Here is a 16,146-nt window from a genome sequence, read left to right as displayed (position 1 = left end):
CCTGGGCAGGTGGACCTGTGTTGCATAAGAAAGCAGGCTGAGCAGGGGGAAGGGGAGAAAGCCAGTAAGCAGCATTCCTCCATAGCCTGTGCTCCAGCTCCTGCCTCTAGGTTCCTGCCCTGAGTTCCTACCTTGGGCTCCCAGATGAACTGTGACCCAGGATAGCTAAGCTAAATAAACCCTTCCCTCCCCAGGTTAGTACTGGTTAGAGTGTTTTGTCACAGCTATAGAGAGACAAACCAGGACAAAGGTATTTCTTCACTGATCAGGCCACAGCCCTCACCATCCAGTTGTCTCTGAATATTCTTTAACAGACAAATTCAGAAGTGTGCCTTTACTAATTTTTTATGCACCCTTTGATAAAGATTTGACAGTAAAGGTCAGTCTCTCTATATGAAAATCACTAACATGCTCAATTTAATCTATATGTCATGAAATAAAATACCAAATACTCTCCTTAAATCCTAACCTTAAACACTGTATGGCTTTACTATAGTAGTTTTATCTGTATTTTTAAGTTTAGATGAACATATTGAATTTCTTTTAAGGGGTGGGGGGGTCATTTTGCACAAAGATCTCCATTCATTCATCTTTAAGAATGGAAAGCTCAGCTAGAGTATTGGGCAGAATTTATGATGTGACGATGGATGGTTGCAGCTCATCTTGAAACGGCATTGAGTTCTATTCAGCCCTCAGTATATTTACTTACTCACAAATATGAACCCGCACATTTTTCTTCTTTGACAGCAAGAGCAAGTGAAGTAAAGCCTAAATTGGAAGGCACATGCAGCATCTGTGGCTTCCGTGGCAGAAACCAGCTTCTCTCCTGAGCAATACCAGAATTTCAGATTTTACAGCCACAGCAGCCCCTGAATGCTGTATACCCTTTTCTTACTTTTCATTAATTGTTACTTGGTCTTAAATTGCATGCCCCTATGATTTACCTAAGAATGATTATTCAGCAGTTTTTAGGTAATATTGTCTATATCTTAGAATAGGAGTACATACTTACACAAATACACACATTAGAAATAGAATTATAGAACTCGAATTTGTAGTTGGAAAGTTTTAGGCATTTATAATTTTAGTACAAATCCACTAATTATTATTAAAGATTGTCTTTATACACATTAATCAAAACTGAGATTTTCATTTTCTGGAACTTTTCTATATTTAGTATTATTGAGCTAATTTTATTTTTTTGTAATTAGATACTTAAATTTCTTTTATAACATATTTAATTGATTGATGATAAGGATCTATATATCTGTATATGTGCTCAGACTTGCAGTGAAAAACCCATTCATTTGACATATTTTGTTTTTAGAAGTACTAAGTTTTTCACCAGTCTGAAGTATCCACATCAACACAGAGTTCTTGGACTCACACAGTAGCTCTTAATTCAAACTGGTATTTGGGCTATATATTCATGCTGAGCACAGATATAAACACAGAATAAAACACACATGTAGAATGCAGAATAAAATCATTCAGGATAAAACTAAGATACAGATACAGAAATCTTTTAGAAATTTGAGAGGGGCAAATGGCATGGTAGTTTCATTCTAGGGAGAATCAAAACCAAATAAAAAGCATTCTGTCTGCATTGTCAGAATTTTCTGGCAAAATTTCAAGTTGCTTTGGAGAACATGGTGTGAGTGCCTTTTTCTATCTGCACATATTAAGTATGACGAAAGGACATTGTAGTAGTTATTTTTCCCACTGTTTGATGAAATGCCTGATGAAGGCAACTTAAGGAAGGGAGGAATATTTCTGGCTCACATTTTGAAGTTGCAGTGCATCAGGGAAGGCATGGTGGCAGGACCCTGACGCTGCTGGCCGTAAGTCATGGGCGGCCAGTAAGCGAGGAGAGATGAATTCTGGTGTTTGGCTCGATTTTTCCTTTTCATTCAGTCTAAAATCCCAGCCTATGATATGGGGCTACCCACATCAGACTATGCAGTAGGGATACCCACATCAGACTATGAAATGGGGCTACCCACATCAGACTATGAAATAGGGCTACACACATTAAGGCAGTTCTCTGGCCTCAACTCAGCGTACAAACTCTCTCACAAACATGCCCACAGATTTGTCTCCAACATGACTTTAGATCCTGTTGAGTTGAAAATCAATGCTAAACATTACAGGTTTAGTGACTAAGGCACTCTGAGCAATGCCATATTATTTTCAAATTATGGTTATTTAAAACATTTAATAACAGAAAATTGATGATTGAAGATGCTATAACATTATTGAAATAAATTAGAATATTTATTACAATATCTAAATTTACCTATGACGTGATCATCAGTATTGATAAATATTTTGTATAGAATATGATTCAGAAAGATGGAAAAGTTACTTCCAAACTCATAGGTGTTGATAGGCTTGGTACGCAGCTCAATTTGAAGAATGTTGAGCATGCACAAGGCCAACAATTGATTCACAGAATTATCAGAACTATTGAGTTTTATAATTAATGAATGGATTTCTGTTTCAAGTCAGAATATAATGTCATAGATAGTGAACCCTACAGCTGAAATGACCACTATATTATATATATATATATATATATATATATGTATATATATATATGTGTGTGTGTGTGTGTGTGTATTAATGTTACATTATTAGTTAACTAAAATTTTATAAGTTAAATATTTTTTAGGGATACTAAGACACTCTCTTCCTAGAGCAGGCATATTGCTGATTTCATCTGTAGGCTTAGTTCAGACACCCATCTAATGTGAAAATTGGATCTGGAAGTGCTTTAAAAATCACACTCTTAATTGCTGACCTCCATTTCACTCGTTTGATTCCCAGCACCCACATCCAGCAGCTCACAACCAACTGTAAATCCAGTTCTAGGGGATCAGACACCGTCTTCTGGCCTCCATGGACACAAGTACACATGTTCACAAACACATACAGACACAATTATACACATAAATAAATAAATCTTTTATCAAGTTAAAAGTAAATAAATAAGGGGCATCAATCTGGGATGTGGAAATGGAAAATAAAGAACGGCTGGAAAGTGTGGCGGTGCATATGATTAAAATACCTTTTATACATGTCCGAAATCATCCAAGAATAAGCACTTTTTAAAAAAAGCCACACAAAGGAATGGCCATAATCTTTCAGTACCATGGACAGAGACTTGTCAGGCTTTTGAATCTATCAGCAAGGGACAGAGCAGGAGCAGATGGGAAGACGTTTCCTCATAGAACATCCCATCTCTGCTGAAACTCACTACTTAACAGAAGGAAAATAAAACACCTCTTAGGAAAATTTACATAATTTGCAACTTTGAGACCCAGTATCTATGTACCTGGTATACAATCCAAAATAATGAGACATGAAAAAAAATGCATAAAACATGACTGATAATGAAGTCTCATAAGAATAAAAACAGACACACAGCTAATACAGAAAATGGATAAAACCACAACATCAAGAGGGACATAATAAACTACAAAGAATTTATGTATAGAAACTAGAGATAAACAAGAAAATTTGGAGAATGTCAACAGAATCAGAAGATATTAAGTAGTTATAATTGACATTTATAATATTTTAGAAATATACCTAACAACTTTTTAATTATATAAACTTAAATTTTGATCAATAAACATTTATGACTTGTGTGATTTGTTACTGTGCTTGAAGAAAATGCCTAGACATTAGGAAAGGAAAGAATTTAAAGAATATGACTGTTAATCATGAATTTTTGAAAATGTGGAGAAGAAAAGATAGCTTCCAACTCTTTCAAATTTTAAACCTCCAAGTTGTTGGTGAATAGATAGATAGATAGATAGATAGATAGATAGATAGATAGATATAGATATATTTATTTACTTTTGTAATTTATGCCAAATTATTGAATGTTATGTTATAATTCAAGGCTAAGAGAAATGAGATGCATATTTTATTGCCCCAAATCATTCTAAGCTCATTGTCTTCATTGTGTATTATGTTGCATGAGTATAATCCATGTAATAACAGGAGAAAGTTAAAAAGAATATCTATTACAAATGAATAAAAAAAGCTACTTTAAGTCAGTGAATACTTTGCCTTTCAGCTTGGCAAAAATCAAATCTAACCTAAGAGGAGCTGCTTTGAAGCTTCTGTGCCCTCATCATTACATCGTTGTCTAACAAGACCTGTAAGAACAAGAGATGTGAAGATTATTTGCCTTCAGGTGATGATACACACAGGGAACTAAAGGATCCAGCCAGAAAAGTTGAGAGATTACACACATAATTCATCTGATAATGGCCTAAGTGCAGACTGTAGCCTTAGAGGATCATAAAAAATAATGAAATACAAGTCTGAAAACATTTTATTTAAACAGTTTTGATGTTGGATTATTGGAAATGAGGAGGATAAACTGAGAATAAAATAACCAAAATTAACCAACAAAACAGAAACTTTCCCAAATATTTGTCTCTGGCATTGTGGACATCATAAGGTTTAACACAGAGACACAAAAGGTAAAAGAAAGGACATCTGCAGAACACAGCTTGTGGTGGACAGAACGTGGTCATGCTGTACTTGAAATGTGTGCATTACAGCAAAATGTCCAGTTCTGTGAGTAGCTGACTGTAAAGCGCTGTAACTCAAAGTGAATTATTTGAACTATACATGAAGATATCAGAGTTATCACAACTGATACAATATTAATGTCATGTAGCACTCGCCAAACCACAAGCACTCTTCAATGTGTCTTCCACATGGAATGTCACTTAATAATTACCAAAGCCAAATGAAGAGGACAGGCAGCATTATAGGACTGATGGACACACACCTAAAATGCAGTGGTCAGCTGATTCTCCTATACTCACGAATTTTGTAAGTAAACATAGTGAGTTTAGAACCTGGACAAGTTGCAAGGGGGCCTAGGCTCTGTAGCATATTCTACACTGCTCCTTAACAGATGGCAATTTTAATACTGATAGCCAGGGAAAACTTAACTGACATTGAATGTTCTGAGAATCAAGACGGTAAAATCAGTGTAAAAAATCTTGGTGAAGCGGGAAAAGAAAACTATCAAGTTAACAGAGTCAGACTTACCAGAAGACAGAAGAATACAAATGTTTATGATGTCCAAGCAAACTTCCCAAGTAGGAGGGGGTGCTGTGTTGATAGTGTATGCCACTGAAAGTGTTCAAATGACTGAAAAATAAGGATGAAAAATGTTTATGCATTACAAACTAAGAAATATATAGTCATGGTCTTTGAAATTTAAGAAGGTGAAATGTGCATGATATGAGAAGAATAGGGAAGGAGTCATACATCACAATTGAAGAGCAGTGGGAGGGGGTCATCTCAAAATTTGAGTTGTAGCATTTCAAATGTAAGCTAATCTTATCAAGTTCAGGACAGCCTTATGTGAAATGAATGTGGTACCTGGTTGTTTGCATCATGGAAACTTGGAAAAGCAAATCATAAAGGAGAAAGCTCCAATGACCAGTAAAACAGCTTGGTGTGGATGGAACAGCATCAGTTATTTCTCATAGTTCTAGAACCTGCAAGTCTGAGACTGAACTCCATGAGGCTAACATGGTCAGATTCTGGATATACCCACTTCTGTTTTTCAGATTGCCCACTTCTTGTACCCTCATTTTGTGGGTAAAATATTAAGCAACTGTCTTTTATGGGTCAGTTAACACCATTCTCCTACCTCATACTCTAATCTGTTCCCAACAGACCCATCTCCAAATGCCATCAAGAGGACGAGGACTTTACCTTGGGATGATAAACAAATATCCAGTCCTGCGCAGTCTCTGTGAATTTATTAAGAATAATCCAACAATTGGCCAAGGTGAAGAGAACAAGAGGCCACAAAATACTTTTCCCTGAAAAGGAGACCTATTTCAAACCTCTGTCTTCCAAGGCTCAGGGAGCATTGAAGAAGATGAGGCGGAAATATTGTAAGATCCTGAGTGGGTGGATGATCAGAAGGAAACATTTTCCAGAGAGCTGGTCAGTCACTTGTATGAATTCACAGCAGTAGTAACAGCTTGCAAGCTCAAAGCAAACTAAATTCCAACATAGACATGGGGAAGTGGGTAAGAAATTCCAACCCAATCTAAGGAACTTTTGGTGATTTATGGCTACTGGAAGGGGAAGTGACAGTCATACACAGATGCTACTCTTGGTGGGTCTAGTGGGTGGACCCACACTGAACCACATTTGGAGACACGAATCAGAATCTATAGATTGTATCATACACACACACAAAGACACACATATATATACATATATACATATATATATATATGTTTTAAATTGTGCAGGGGGCAGTGGGGGAAGATTCAGAGAGGGAATGAGATCTAGATGTCACAAAACTGTACTGTATGAAGATCGCAAAAATTCAGTGAAAGTGAACTTTTAAAAAAATAACCCATTCATCACTATTTTCACAAGACTAGCTCAAAATAAATCTTCATAAATATATCCAGAAGGTTGAATAAGAGGGTTTTTTATTTAACATTAGAAACAAACTACTTGATTCTTTAAAAAAATGTGTTTTTTCCTCAGGTGTGGTGGCACACACCTGTAGTCCCAGCACTTGTGAGGCAGAGGCAGGAGGATTTCTGTGAGTTCAAGGCCAGCCTGGTCTACATAGTGAGTTCCAGGCCAGCTGGGGCTACAGGGAGACCCTGTTTCAAAAAGACCAAAGGAAAAAAAAAGTGGTTTTTTTGTTTGTTTGTTTGTTTGTTATTTCATGTAATGTGATGAAGAGCATCCAGGTATCTGGTATCCCCAGGGAAGACAAAAAACAAAAACAAAAACAAACAAACAAACAAAAAAGAAAAATACAATATATGCCCTTGAAGGTAACAGAATTGAACATGAATCTAGGTCACTTTGTGAATTCCGTGTATCCTTATATTTTACTGCAACAATCATACATTTCAAAATTAAATGCACTGAGAAACATTCAAAAGTATTCTCATATTATTAAAATTTACAAATTTTTTTCCAATTGTTTGTGGCTTCATTGTTTCTTTCACAGATTAAAGTTGACAGACTGACATTTTTGTACCTGTGGTTTAGTAACTCAGAACTAGGAGAAGAAATGAGCTTCACATAGCATTCTAAATGAATTTCATAAGACCAAATCCTGGGGCAGAGAGGCTCTAAAGCTGTTCCTACTCTAGAAATCAATTTTGATGCTACAATAAATGCAGGTATCTTGTAGAAATAACAGTTATCTGAAAGTGTTCGGTGAAAGAATTCTGGATAAAATTAAAAAAAAATTGAACCTAGTGAGAAATGCAGAATTCTATCTAAAACAAATTTAATTATAGTAGTAACCATTTATTTTGCAGTTATCAGCTATCCCAAATTATTCCAGTCCCTGCTATTCACTCAGAACAGGAGGAAAATCTGCACATGAAGCAAATAAATCTAAACAATATGACAAAATATAAAAAGTTATATAATTTGATAACAAGAACAAATCTACCTTAATATCATCTTTCAGTCCTTAGACATAGACAATGAAGGGCTGAAGAAATATCTCCGCAGTTAAGAGCACTGGCTGTTCTAGCAAAGGACCGGGCTTCAGTCCCCAGGACCCACATGGTAGCTAACAATCAACCATAACTCCCTTTCCATAACTCCAGTTCCAGGGAATCTGATGCCCTCTTCTGACCTGCACAGGCATTGCATATCATTGCGTGTAGTTACATACATGCAGGCAATACACTCATACACATAAAATAAAAATAATATAAAAAAGTTTTTAAAAAGAAGTAAATGATATGTTTGAAATATTTTTGTACCAATTTATAGTTTAAACACTGGAGTTATTTTAAGGTATTTCTAGAATAAATAAATGACTTATCACTTAGAAAAGAGATTATCTCCCCAGCTTAGGAATTCTCATGGGCAATGGCTAGTGCAGCTACTTTTGTAGAAAAAAGATGTGTACATTAGACTCAAGTTTTTCTGACTATAGCAAGATGTGTGAAACTATCTCTTCATTTTCCTGCTAGATTCTCTCTGAGTGACTTGCTTTCAACGTAATTTCATAGGACTGCTTATTTTTCCCTTTACTCAGTGTATGCTCTTTTCCCAAGACTCTTGTTATGAAACATTATAATGACATCATAAATCATATCATATCATATTGAGACTGTTCTTCAAATAAACTCAAGAGAAATTAACTGTGTGAAATTCATTTTCTATTGGTAAACAGCAAAAAACAATCCTATGATAGACTTGTCAGTCCCTTATAAGGATTCATGGAGGAAAGTACTGGCAATTCTCAGTTGCATCAAATATGAACTTTAAGTACTTAATTTACCCTGGGGAATTTACACATTTCTTGAGAACAATAACCTGCCACATGGAACAATGGACTTAGGACCTAATTTATTGTCCAACCTGAACCTTTGATGATTTGGATAGTATAATTGTAAGATATCATCAATACAAACTTTCTCCCTTAATTACAGCAGACAATTCTTCAGGTATGAAGACAATGAATGCATTATCAATATTGTGCTTATGACAGCAGCTCGTCAAACTGCCATGTTCCTAGGCCAGCCTTGAGAATAATCAATGCACACTGCAGTTTGGCCTGTCAGTTCTGGATCTCTTATGCTCTGAGAAAAAGTCTATAACAATGATACTGACAGGTTTTGAGAAACAAAAGTGAAGAATGGCATGACAGATGCTGTGAAGAATATTTCAGAGACTGGAAGAGTCAGAGCATGTAAACCTTGATCATCATGACTTGCTAAAGAGGATATTAATCTTGTGTGGATCTAGGAAAAGAGAGGGGTGGAGGATTAGCTGCCAGGCAAATAAAATCAAGTAATTAAAAGCAAGGTAAGAACAACTTAACACATAGAGGAATTGTCTGGAGAGTATGTTGTTGATGAAATAAAGGAACACAAAGAATAGCCTTGCTATCTTTGCAATAAAAATTAGTTGAAGATTTAACTCTAAATAAGCTACATAAACTAATGCACATGGATGGTAAATAAGGACAACATAAACTTAATTATTTCAGAATGTGGTACTACAAATGCATATTTCACTGTAGCGCACTGGACTTTTGAGTGCTGATTTGTGAATGGGACAGAATTCACATAAAATTTTCCTGTTTTCCTAAGAGACCACAGCATGTGTGCTTCCATATAGGCACGAACTTCTTCACTCCTGTTCTCCCAGGCACTAAGCTTATGGTAGATCCAGCAACTAATCTGGATTTCATGTAACCATTAGTATGCCTGATAATAATTTATTTCTCACTTCACTTAAACAGTTTCTGAGCAATTAGTATCAAAGCTGCTTTGTTCCAGAAATGAATCAAACATAGTCCCTTCTTCGAGAGTATAAGACCATGATATTTTTTTCTGAGTAGTAGAGAATTCCACTGACAACCAGGATGCATATTTGTCAGTACCTTTGTGTAGACTTTGTATATGGGTTCGGTCAGTAGTTCATGATATTGCTTTCTTTTCCTTTATGACTGTCAGATGATATGTGAGGGGAACTTTCTCAGATATTTCTAGTAAGAGCAAATGAATTCCCAATACATGAAGCCCAAGAAAGTAAAGGATTATCTTTAAGACTCTATTCCAGGAATTTCTTATAATCTTGATCCCACATTCTGCATCAAGTAATTGATTAAAATTTCCATTTTAAAACTGAATTTATTTATTTATATCTGTATGAGTGTTTTGCCTGCATATATGTGGGTACCCCCATGTACACAATGCCTGAAAAGGCCATAAGAGGGCCTCAGATAACCTGGAACTGGAGTTGTAGATGGTTGTTAGCCACCTTATAGGTTCTGGGAACTAAACCTGGATCTTCTGGAAGAGGTGCCAATGCTTGAAGATGCTGAGGCATCTCTGGTGCACCCAAAACTTTCATTTTAGAGCTCCAACAAGATATAGATTCTTCTACTGCTTCTAGTAGCAGATCTTGTGTGTGGCTTTCTGATGGATCCTGTCTTTAAATTTCCAAAGAAAAGAATGTCCTGAATTGAGGATTCTGATAGGTACAGGATAAACCATAGATTTTTAGTATCTACGCTTTGCTTGAAAAAATGGAAGTTTGAACTTGTAATCTCTTTATATATTACAGCTAAAATCATAAATTCAAGTGTCAGTGCAATAAGTTTAGTTATACCAGTGTTACATCTCTTAGGCTTTAAATATTTGGAAAACTGGGTCTGATAAAGGAAAAAGGTATGTTTTAAAAACAGCAATGATGGACAGGTTTAAAACTTAATTCAAGGACCTCAACAGATGTGCTGCACTTGAAGGTAAACAGTATCCAGACTTCTATTAGTAACAGCAGTACAGCCAAGGGTAGAGTCAGCTACTGACCCAAACAACAGAGAAAGCAGACAAATGAACTGATAAACCTGGAGTCCAGGATGCAGCCACGACAGAAGATACCATTAGCTTAAGTTCCAAGTATCACAGATCACTTTTCTTTTCATGATTGCATAGTTGAGGTCTGTTCAAGGAAGATTTCATAAGAAAGGGCAGTCCAGGCCATCAGAGTTAGACAAAGCTCTGTCAAACAAACCTAACATACACCACTGAGAGGAGGTCAAGGTCTGAAGGGCAATCAGTGCAAACCAAAAGGACTTGATTGACTCCATACGTACTTCAAAAATCAATCCCTACCCTGTCAAAGCTCCATAGACCCTTAGACATAAAAGCAAAAAAGTCTTCATACTTCTGTTACACTGAAGATACAGCTCTCAACAGTTGTCACATGTAAATCTGTGCCACATTATAAAACAAAGTTTAAAGTGCTGTTATATTTAAAATTGGGGGAAAGCCTTAGACTTTTGAACATCTTTTATGAACTCATTGTCACCTGGAATTATTTTATTGTCAATCCAACAATTAATTTCATATTATTCTGACATGGGCAGAAATTTGGAAGGAAAAATAACTTTGCTAATGTTATAGGCAATGTGCTTGGTCTTAAATACAAAATTATTTCCAGAGATCTTCAGCTGTGTTATTTATAATGGTATTCATGGTTCAGGTTTTACAAGAAAGTATAAACCTAAATAGTCTATTTTATTTTCATAGTATGAGTTTTTTTCATTATGCCTTACTCCAGTTGAAATGCATGTATTTACATACTGAATCTAACCTCACTATGACATCAGTAGGAATTGTTTTCAGTTTATCATAGCAACTAAGAATAGCAACATCAAATTTAAATATATCTAGAATGTTCTGGTAAATTTATAGCTACACTGAACAATGCAATAAATGAATGTGATCTTCTTCTCAATCTATAGGTCAGGAAATAGGACACTCACCTAATTTCATCTCTGACGGAATTTAAGGTTGCCTTTTAGTTTCCTTTCTACTGAAGTACCATTAGCAGATACAATTTCTTTCCAGGGCTGGCTACTACAGCAATCCTGGGCTGGGGAAGAGATGAACAATTCCCAGAGATACAAAGAAAAATAGGGGCATATTGGAAGAGAGTCAGACCCGTGTACCATTAGCAGATACAATTTCTTTCCAGGGCTGGCTACTACAGCAATCCGGGCTGGGGAAGAGATGAACAATTCCCAGAGATACAAAGAAAAGTAGGGGCATATTGGAAGAGCGTCAGACCCAAGGAAAAGACTCACAAGGGAAGAGGTTCACTTTTATTTCTCTTGTGTCTCTGTTTTCCCTTCTGGCTTTGCACCAAAAACTAACCCTGGGTATGTAGTAATGTAGCCCTTTGACTTCTACGACCCTGATGTAAAAACAAAGAGGTCATAAGAAATGAAGCCATAGAGAACAAGTAATTGCACAGGGATTCTGAAGGGCATCAAGAAATAAGACTAGAGGCTAGACAGACGGCTCAGTGATTAAGAGCACTGGCTGCTCTTGCAGAGGACCTGCGTTCAGTTCTCAGCATACACATGATGGCTAACAATAGTCCATAACTCCAGTTCCAGGGGAATTTGACATCCTCTTCTGACCTCCATGGGCATTGCACCACATGGGTGCACTTAACATTCATGCAGGCAATACACTCATACACAAAAAATAATAGATAAAATATTACAAAATATATGACTGTAATTTTCACGTGCACCACATTACTTGCTTGACTTCTGAAATATACATACATTGGACATATTTAAACTAGTACCATAAATATAAATAACTGAAAGAAAAGGAAATTTATGCATTAATCCCAGATCAATTTCTGACTGTGTCACATCAAAGACATCATAACAAGCAATTCTGAAAATAAACATATTTGAACTAAACACAAAAGTCTCTGCTGACCAATTAGACTAGACAATTGTAAACTTGAATAGCAAAACAAAATTAAATTTCAACTGAAATTTCAAGTTACTAGCTACAGATTTAGAGACAAAGTTTAGGGTCTTATACAGGCTCCATGGTTTACTCCCATAATAAACAATGTGTCTAGAGGCTGTTATACACTCCTGAATATAGAAAGCACACCAAGTGATGTGTTGCAACTCAGGAATTATTCTTGGAATAATGTATAGATTTCAATCTATTTCATTGTCCATATACAATAAGAAAGTATACACCCTTAAAAACGGGAAAAACATGAAGTCTGCTCTGAAGAGTGGACGTGAGCAACAGCTGTCTTGTACTTTGGGGTACATATTCTAGGAAATTTAGTCAAACGTTTTTGAAATGATGATTTATTCATAGATCTTATAGAAAGCTCCAAGGATGTTACATCCCTAGACAAATATAATTTCTTAGTATGTGCTAAATATGGATCATTATATTTACAGACAAGTATGCCAGGCACCTCTCAAAAAAGAAGCTGCTCTTGCAACAGATGGTGACTATCACAGAGTGCCACAACTGGTCTCACACAGAGATTGCCTGTGAAATGCCCATGTGCTCAATGCTCCTAAGTGATACAGCTACAATGGAACTTCTACACCTAAGGTTCATGGAACATAGTGGAACAAGTAGAGAGAATATTAATGCATCCATCAACTGTCATCAGTGAAGCTCCCCACACAACAGAGGTCCATGATCACAAAAGGACACAGATGATCTAAGTGCAGAGAATAAGAATCTGCAGAGTGTGGGTCCTAGGATAGGTCTCCTATGTTGAACTTCATCTACCTAGGACTCAGGGAACATTGTGGAAGAGGAGGTGGAAAGATTGTAAGAGCCAGGGGAGGAGGTGCATGACTACACAAAATAGAGTCTTACAGGTTCCTAAGACCTTGATCAAATGAACCTACAGCAATTCAACACACATAAGACCCATGCAAACCCAAGCAGAAAAAAAAAGAACATAGAACTGTGGAAATGGGCAGAAGGATGCAATCTTAGCCAAAGAACTATTGACAGCAGTTTACTGCTGGGTGAGGAACATGTTTTCTTCATAAAGGGAGGGACTCTAGATAGGTTGACTAGATTTCAGTGGATAGACTTGCACTGAGGGACATTCGGGGACACTAACTTGACTCAATAGGCCTTAACATCATGACAGAATGCAAGGAATCCAGGGGGACAGGGGCTATGAGAGGGAGCCAGTGGGGAAGCAGGTATAAAGAAGAATAAGATGATCTGTATGAAATAAATACATTTAAATTCAATAAAAAGATTTTTAAAAGGATGATTTATAAGACTAAAACAAATCAGCTATTCAATGAATTGAAAAAAATTGCAAATCTTGAGAAAGAACATGGAAAAAAAATAAAAATTTTATACATTTAATTTTGATATGTAAAGCAATTAATTCACAGCGGTGAGAAAATGGAACAAAACCACAGTGGAAAATGCAGAGGAAATGGGGCCATAAAGATGATAAATAGGAAGCATCCAATCACCAAAAAAGAGACACCGTAAATTAAAATAACATCAAAGAATATTTTAATTACCCTGTGAGATCGCAGTAAAAGATACAATTAGAAGATGCTCTTTTGGCAACTGTGAAAAAATGTCTTCTCAACTTCACAGGGAAGCTGGCCCCATGAAAATCAACAATATGGTTGCATAAACAAGACCTGAACAATGCTCTAACCAGTTGCCATGCCAACGTGTATAGCAACAATTCCACAAGTCCAAGTCCTAGATGAAGAGCTAATGGCTGGTGCGAGAGGAAGAATCCATTTTCTCCAGGGATGACCTCCTGGATAGGTTATCTAATCTTGTGGTCAGCCCTAAACACATGTGCAAATGAGCAACGCTAAATTGATTCAGTATATTTTCTACATATATATATACGTGTATGTGACAATATATGCATAATTTATACACAAAACAATAATAGAGAAGTGGTCATGAATTCAAGATGGAATGAGGGACGTGGGAGGAGCTGGGTGCAAGAAGGAGGGGTAAAATGATGTAAATACAATTATCACGTGTGAGATTTAATTGGAGAATAAAAGGAAGTTTGATTATATCAAATAATTGAAAAGTTCATGGTGAGAGATAACCTGGATGTTCTGAAATATCAGAAATTTTCTACTGTTGTTGATTAACACAGAGACACACATGTGGTCACCTGTGGAGAACAAGACTGCAGATTGTTGAACCCTCAATGGGCAATCTATATCATATCATGTCTCCTCAAGCCTTAGGTATCTTTGTGGAAGAGGGGATGAATAGATGGTAAGAGCCAGATTTGGTAGATAAATAAAAGGAAACTGTTGTCTGGACACCACAGTGTAGCTGCATATATGAACCCACAGCTCTTTACAAACATGGGTAAGACCTGTGCAAACCCATTCCAGATGGGCAAGAAGCAGGCTCTTTTGGTAGTTGGTGCCAATGAGACAGGAGTCAGCTTTGCTTACTGGTGTGGTACCTGGTCAGTTTACCAGACTATAAGGGATAAATCCATACCCAAGAGTATTTGGGGAACACAAATTAGACTCCATAGTCCCCTAAACACATGACAAATGCAGACATGCATAGTAAGGTAGAGGTAGAGAGGTGGAGGGGATATGAATATGGTCAAACATTGAAACTCTCAAATCAATAAGAATACTAAAAGCATAAGCTTTCTATTGCTTAAAGACACTCAGTGCATTACTAAAGGAAGTAAAGATGTAGCTATGCATGCTTTATTATGATAATATTTCTAAAACTTTCTACAAAGTTCTAGAAACTTCATTGTAATTTGTGAAAATTTGGATATAGGTAATATGAAGTAGGGAGCAACTACTAAATATAGTAGAAAAATTACAGAGAATACTGTAGTAGATGATTTAAGATGTTTACTTAAAATAACAAAGAAAATGAAGAAGGAAATGGAATCTAAAACAGAAACCAAGTAGAAGGAAAGTGACAGGTGTTAGTGTAAAAGCTAATATTCTAAACCTGCCACCTAAAATGGGCATGATGACCTTGTTTCCAAAGGTAAGTTCAACAGCATGAGGTATAGAAGACATGCAATTTTAATATAAAGACAGATGAAAGTAAATAAAGGTAAAATAAAATGCATTTACAATATTAATGACAGATGGTTTAAAAGAAAGAATAAGTGTAGATAAACCAAGTCAGTTTATAATTAGGAAGAGATATCTCTGGAAAGATCAATTCCTTAAAATGATTAAAATAACAAAGGTTCTAAATATACAAATGCAATGTTGAAAAAAAATTAAAGGAAGAATTGGCGAGCAAAAATCACACTAGTAGATGTTATGACCTGCTTATCAGCAGTTGAAAGGACAGGGAAACCCTGAGAAGGGCATGGACGACCAGAACAGTCATAGCCCCAAACTAGATTGGGTTGATGATTATAGAATTAATACAAAAAATTCCAGATTCCACATTATTTCAAATTCATGCAGCCATTTGCAGGGACATAAAACTTGTCTTGATAAATTTAAAGTGCAGAATATCATCTCTTCTTGTAAAGTAACTAACAATAAAACGGTTGTAGTAAGGTATCTAACAAAATATGTATCTTAAAATTAACAAAAATACTCCCATATAATTCAGAGTTTAAAGTTAAATATTCACAAAAAATTATAACTTAAGTACATTTGTTTCTATTCAATTAAGCATAGTATGTTCCTTCTATTTCCTATGTTGTGAGAACGTTCATAATTTACCTATGTTATGACATCCTGGCATGGCTCACATGAATCCCACTTGATCAGGGTGATTGGTTTTCTACGTAGCTTTGAGTCTT

This window comes from Nannospalax galili, unplaced genomic scaffold (assembly GCF_000622305.1).
Source record: "Nannospalax galili isolate Female #2095 unplaced genomic scaffold, S.galili_v1.0 scaffold207, whole genome shotgun sequence".
Taxonomy (NCBI): Eukaryota; Metazoa; Chordata; class Mammalia; order Rodentia; family Spalacidae; genus Nannospalax; species Nannospalax galili.
Note: the sequence above shows the minus strand (reverse complement) of the source record.